This window comes from Lithobates pipiens, unplaced genomic scaffold (assembly GCF_037356315.1).
Source record: "Lithobates pipiens isolate NorthernLeopardFrog02 unplaced genomic scaffold, aLitPip1_a1.2 Scaffold_30, whole genome shotgun sequence".
Classification (NCBI taxonomy): domain Eukaryota; kingdom Metazoa; phylum Chordata; class Amphibia; order Anura; family Ranidae; genus Lithobates; species Lithobates pipiens.
The window spans coordinates 42092804-42098803 of NW_027507791.1; positions in this window are offsets into that span (position 1 = coordinate 42092804).

Below are 6000 nucleotides of genomic sequence, written 5' to 3' on the forward strand. Positions count from 1 at the left end.
ATACCTGTACACTGCCTGGACTTTAATACTCACCTGACCGCTGCCTGGACCTTAATACTCACCTGTCCACTGCCTGGACTTTAATACTCACCTGTCCACTGCCTGGACTGTAATACTCACCTGTCCGCTGCCTGGACTTTAATACTCACCTGTCCGCTGCCTGGACCTTAATACTCACCTGTCAGCTGCCTGGACTTTAATTCTCACCTGTTCACTGCCTGGACTTTAATATTCACCTGTCTGCTGCCTGGACTTTAATACTCACCTGTCCACTGCCTGGACTTTAATACTCACCTGTCCACTGCCTGGACTGTAATACTCACCTGTCCGCTGCCTGGACTTTAATACTCACCTGACCGCTGCCTGGACCTTAATACTCACCTGTCCACTGCCTGGACTTTAATACTCACCTGTCCACTGCCTGGACTGTAATACTCACCTGTCCGCTGCCTGGACCTTAATACTCACCTGTCAGCTGCCTGGACTTTAATTCTCACCTGTTCACTGCCTGGACTTTAATATTCACCTGTCTGCTGCCTGGACTTTAATACTCACCTGTCCGCTGCCTGGATCTTAATACTAACCTGTCTGCTGCCTGGACCTTAATACTCACCTGTCCGCTGCCTGGACTTTAATACTCACCTGTCCGCTGCCTGGACTTTAATACTCACCTGTCTGCTGCCTGGACTTTAATACTCACCTGTCCGCTGCCTGGACTTTAATACTTACCTGTCCATTGAAATGATCCAACGATCAAGCGCTAAATAATGTCTAGGTGCATTAATACGTATTTACATGCGTCTAGGTGTGTCACACCTTGGGCGTTCACTCATTCCATTGCCAGAACATTCATTTATTCGGCTCACTGAAGTGAATGAATGCTGAAGCGCTAAATGCAGCTAGTATGTAGGTGCATTGGAGGCACGTTTACATGCGTCTAGGCGCTTCAAGCATTAATGCGTTCATTCATTCCATTGGCCGGAACTTTCATTTATTCGGCTTATTGAAGTAAATGAACACTGAAGTGCTAAAGAACACAGAGTATGTCACAAAAGTAAGTACACCCCTCACATTTTTGTAAATCTTTTCTTCTATCTTTTCATGTGACAACACTGAAGAAATGACACTTGTCTACAATGTAAAGTAGTGAGTGTACAGCTTGTATAACAGTGTACATTTGCCGTCCCCTCAAAATAACTCAACACACAGCCATTAATGTCTAAACCGCTGGCAACAAAAGTGAGTACACCCCTAAGTGAAAATGTCCAAATTGGGCCCAAAGTGTCAATATTTTGTGTTGTCACCATTATTTCCCAGCACTGCCTTAACCCTCTTGGGCATGGAGGTCACCAGAGCTTCACAGGTTGCCACTGGAGTCCTCTTCCCCTCCTCCATGACGGCATCACGGAGCTGGTGGATGTTAGAGACCTTTTGAGGATGTCCCACAGATGGTCAATAGGGTTTAGGTCTGGAGACATGCTTGGCCAGTCCATCACCTTTACCCTCAGCTTCTTTAGCAAGGCAATGGTGGTCTTGGAGGTGTGTTTGGGGTGGTTATCATGTTGGAATACTGCCCTGCGGTCCAGTCTCTGAAGGGAGGGGATCATGTTCTGCTTCAGTATGTCACAGTACATGTTGGCATTCATGGTTCCCTCAATGATCCGTAGCTCCCCAGTGCCGGCAGCACTCATGCAGCCCCAGACCATGACACTCCCACCACCATGCTTGACTGTAGACAAGACACACTTGTCTTTGTCCTCCTCACCTGGTTGCCCCCACACACGCCTGACACCATCTGACACCAAATAAGTTTATCTTGGTCTCATCAGACCACAGGACATGGTTCCAGTAATCCATGTCCTTAGTCTGCTTGTCTTCAGCAAACTGTTTGCAGGCTTTCTTGTGCATCATCTTTAGAAGAGGCTTCCTTCTGGAACGACAGCCATGCAGACCAATTTGATGCAGTGTGTGGCGTATGGTTTGAGCACCGACAGGCTGACCCCCCCCCCCCCACCCCTACAACCTCTGCAGCAATGTTGGCAGCACACATACATCTATTTCTTTTTTCAGATCCTCAGAGAGTTCTTTACCATGAGGTGCCATGCTGAACTTCCAGTGTCCAGTATGAGAGAGTGAGAGCGATAACACCAAATTTAACACACCTGCTCCCCATTCACACCTGAGACCTTGTAACACATGACACCGGGGGAAGGGAAAATGGCTAATTGGTCCCAATTTGGACATTTTCACTCAGAACATTTTCACTTAGGGGTGTACTGACTTTTGTTTCCAGAAGTTTAGACATTAATAGCTGTGTGTTGAGTTATTTTGAGGGGATGGCAAATTTACACTGTTATACAAGCTGTACACTCACTACTTTACATTGTAGACAAGTGTCATTTCTTCAGTGTTGTCACATGAAAAGATAGAAGAAAATATTTACAAAAACGTGAGGGGTGTACCGTACTTACTTTTGTGAGATACTGTATGTGCTGGCCGTGTTTAGCGTTTCAGTGTTCATTCACTTCAATGAGCCGAATAAATTCATGTTCTATCCAATAGAATGAACAAACAAAGTGAATGAACGCTCAAGCACTAAACGCAACTAGCACATAGGTGCATTTTCGACCCGTCTACACGCACCTAGGACCGTCAAGCATTCGTTTGTTCCATTGGCCAGAACATACATTTTTTTTGCCTATTGAAATGAATGAACGCTCAAGCATTAAAATAGCAAGTCTTGTACATCACCCTCAGAATCTGAGGACGGGGATGAGCAGTCGGAATACGTCGCCATGCAGACGTCGCGCTGGGCTCAGGCTTTTATTGTCCCCATCGCGCGTACGTAAATAAATCTGCTCGCGAACATTTGCCGCTTCTCTTCCATCGCCAGCCGCGTCCCGACAATGGCGGGTTGCTTTTTTTTTTTTCTTTTTGGATGAGCATTCTCTTCTGTTGACTTCCCGATGTTTCATCATGAGTGATAACCCACATAAGTGACTCGCTGCGTTCACACGCCGCTCCTCTGGGAGCCACGCGGCTCAGCTGCCACCGCTATTTACCAAATAACATATGGCCGAATAAAAAAAATACTAATACTGCGAATAGAGCAAGACTGAGCGTGCTGAATCAGGTTTAGCGGGACGGGGTCTTTATATTCTGGTCGACAGTTTTTTGTGTTTTTTTTTCCTTTAAGCGATTTTAGAACTCAACGGCACTGCAAGGGTTAATCCGTAATTTTTTTTTTCTCTTTTTTTAAAATCTGCAGCTGATCCCACCATGTTCAGGCACTTCCTGTTAGAGGGCGACAATACTCTGTCCCTGTCTACCAGTTGGGCTCCTCTGTTGTCACCCTGCACATGAGCTTCTGATCAAGAGATCCATGGTCTACTGTTGTCACCATTTCAAACCTTATGTGAGGGGTTCCCACCATCCCTGAGCTGAGTTCCCGGGTCTGTACACCTACTGTGCCCATTATGAGGGGCTCCCACCATCCCTGAGCTGAGTTCCTGGGTCTGAATACCTGATCTGCCCATTATAAGAGGTTCCCACCACCCCTGTGCTGAGTTCCCGGATCTGTACACCTGATGTGCCCATTATGAGGGGTTCCCACCATCCCTGTGCCAAGTTCCCGGGTCTGTACACCTGCTGTGCCCATTATGAGGAGTCCCCACCATCCCTATGCTGAGTTCCCAGGTCTGTACACCTGCTGTGCCCATTATGAGGGGTTCCCACCATCCCTGTGCTGAGTTGCCGGGTCTTTACACCTACTGTGCCCATTATGAGGGGTTCCCACCATCCCTGTGCTGAGTTCCCAGGTCTGTACATCTGCTGTGCCCATTATGAGGGGTTCCCACCACCCCTGTGCTGAGTTCCTGGGTCTTTGCACCTACTGTGCCCATTATGAGAGGTTCCCACCATCCCTGTGCGGAGTTCCCGGGTCTGTACACCCGCTGTGCCCATTATGAGGGGTTCCCACCATCCCTGTGCTGAGTTCCCGGGTCTGTACACCCGCTGTGCCCATTATGAGGGGTTCCCACCACCCCTGTGCTGAGTTCCTGGGTCTTTGCACCTACTGTGCCCATTATGAGGGGTTCCCACCATCCCTGTGCTGAGTTCCCGGGTCTGTACACCTGCTGTGCCCATTATGAGGGGTTCCTACCATCCCTGTGCTGAGTTCCCAAGTCTGCACACCCGCTGTGTCCATTATGAGGGGTTCCCACCATCCCACCCTTGAAATAAACTTGATCTTTAACATTGAAGTGTCCCCTGATTGAAGTTCTGTTGTCACCGCAGACCATTGGCGGCTCTGCTCCGTGTCAATCTGAACACATCCCAGAGACAGATGGATAGCAGGTCTGCCTCCTACAATGTCACCTGTGTATTTTGGATACAGCAAAGCCCAACATATAAGATTGGTTTTATTTCGGCAGCTCTGGATTCTGCGGCAGCATTGTGTCCTCGCTGTCAGGATAGGACGCGGTGCCAGGGACGTGGGTGAGAGGCACCGGCGCCAATACAGATGCAAACAAAAGTCATCGCCACCACGGTGAAAAAATCACTCACAGCTTCCAAGCGATCGAATCTGACCGCAGCACCTGCACTTGTCTGCGGAGGTCTCCCGATCAGACGAGTGTTCGAAGGTAAGTTCACCCGGCCATTCCTACCCTAGAAAAAAGAAAAGGCGTGACTCTGTGATCGATAAATACAAGCAGTACCTCAGTGTGACCTGGTATCAGCCTCTGTACAGCAGGGCTGGAGCGTGAGAGGGAGAAACAGCACAAGGAGCCAATCAGATCAAATGCTGGCAAGAAGCATGCTGATAAGAGGAGAGAGCAGAGTGAAGGAAAAATTAGCTCATCGCTGTGCTACTTTTCCTTTCACTGTCCGATCACAGGCTGGGGCGGGTCCAGGATCAACTGGGCTCAGAGGAAGTGGGTTGAACAAAGCTGGCCATCCAACGGAGGGCATCTAGTGGAAGAATACAGGTACTGCATGGGGACATCTCTGGATTCAAGGTAAGAATTGCAGGCCATCACACTGAGGGCTTCTAGTGGAACAATAAAAGTACTTCAGGGGCAATCTCTGGATTGAAGATGAATATTGTGTTCCGTAACACTGAGGACATCTAGTGGCAGAATAAAATTACTGCACAAGACATCTCTAGATTGAAGGTGAATACTGTTGGCCATAACACTGAGGACATCTAGTGGCAGAATAAAATTACTGCATGAGACATCTCTAGATTGAAGGTGAATATTGCTGGCCATAACACTGAGGACATCTAGTGGTAGAATAAAAATACTGCATGAGACGTCTCTAGATTGAAGGCGAGTTGCTGGCGATCAGACCGAAGACATCTAGTGGCAGAAAGAAGTACTGCAGGGCAAATGTCTGTATTGAAGCAGAATATTGTAGCAAAAGCTGATTATATTTTATCATTTATTGGAGTATTGATCTTCACCTTTTATAACTTAGATTTTGGAGTTTAGAAAAATGGCCCCTAAAGCTGGCCATACACCAGTAGAATTTCATTAGATTTTTTCAGTCTCAAGAACAATTCATTCTATTTTCTGAGGGTTAGTTGGGTCAAATCGAAGTTCATTTTCGACCCCCCTGGTGAAAATGAGAAAGGAGCAAGATGGATGGAAATTGTTTCCTCAAATGAATACATTTCTAACAGTGAGTGTAGATTTTGTTCGGGAAAGTACAATCAATTTAAAATCGAATGTCAAAGCAAATTCAATTTTCGAAAACGACATTCGTCAAAGTCATCGAATGCACTAAGAATTTTTGTACAAATTTTCGTACATATGTTCAAATGAATGTTCCTTTGGAATATCTACCAATGTATGATCAGCTTTAGGAAATAAAAAAAAAGGCATCTTTGTATAGGAGGAGAGGCAGTATACTCACCTCTACTCCTTCAATGGCATTTGACACTTCCGGGAGTGTTGGATGCCCATGCCCCTTTCTGTGTGCTGTAGTTCCTTCCTCCGA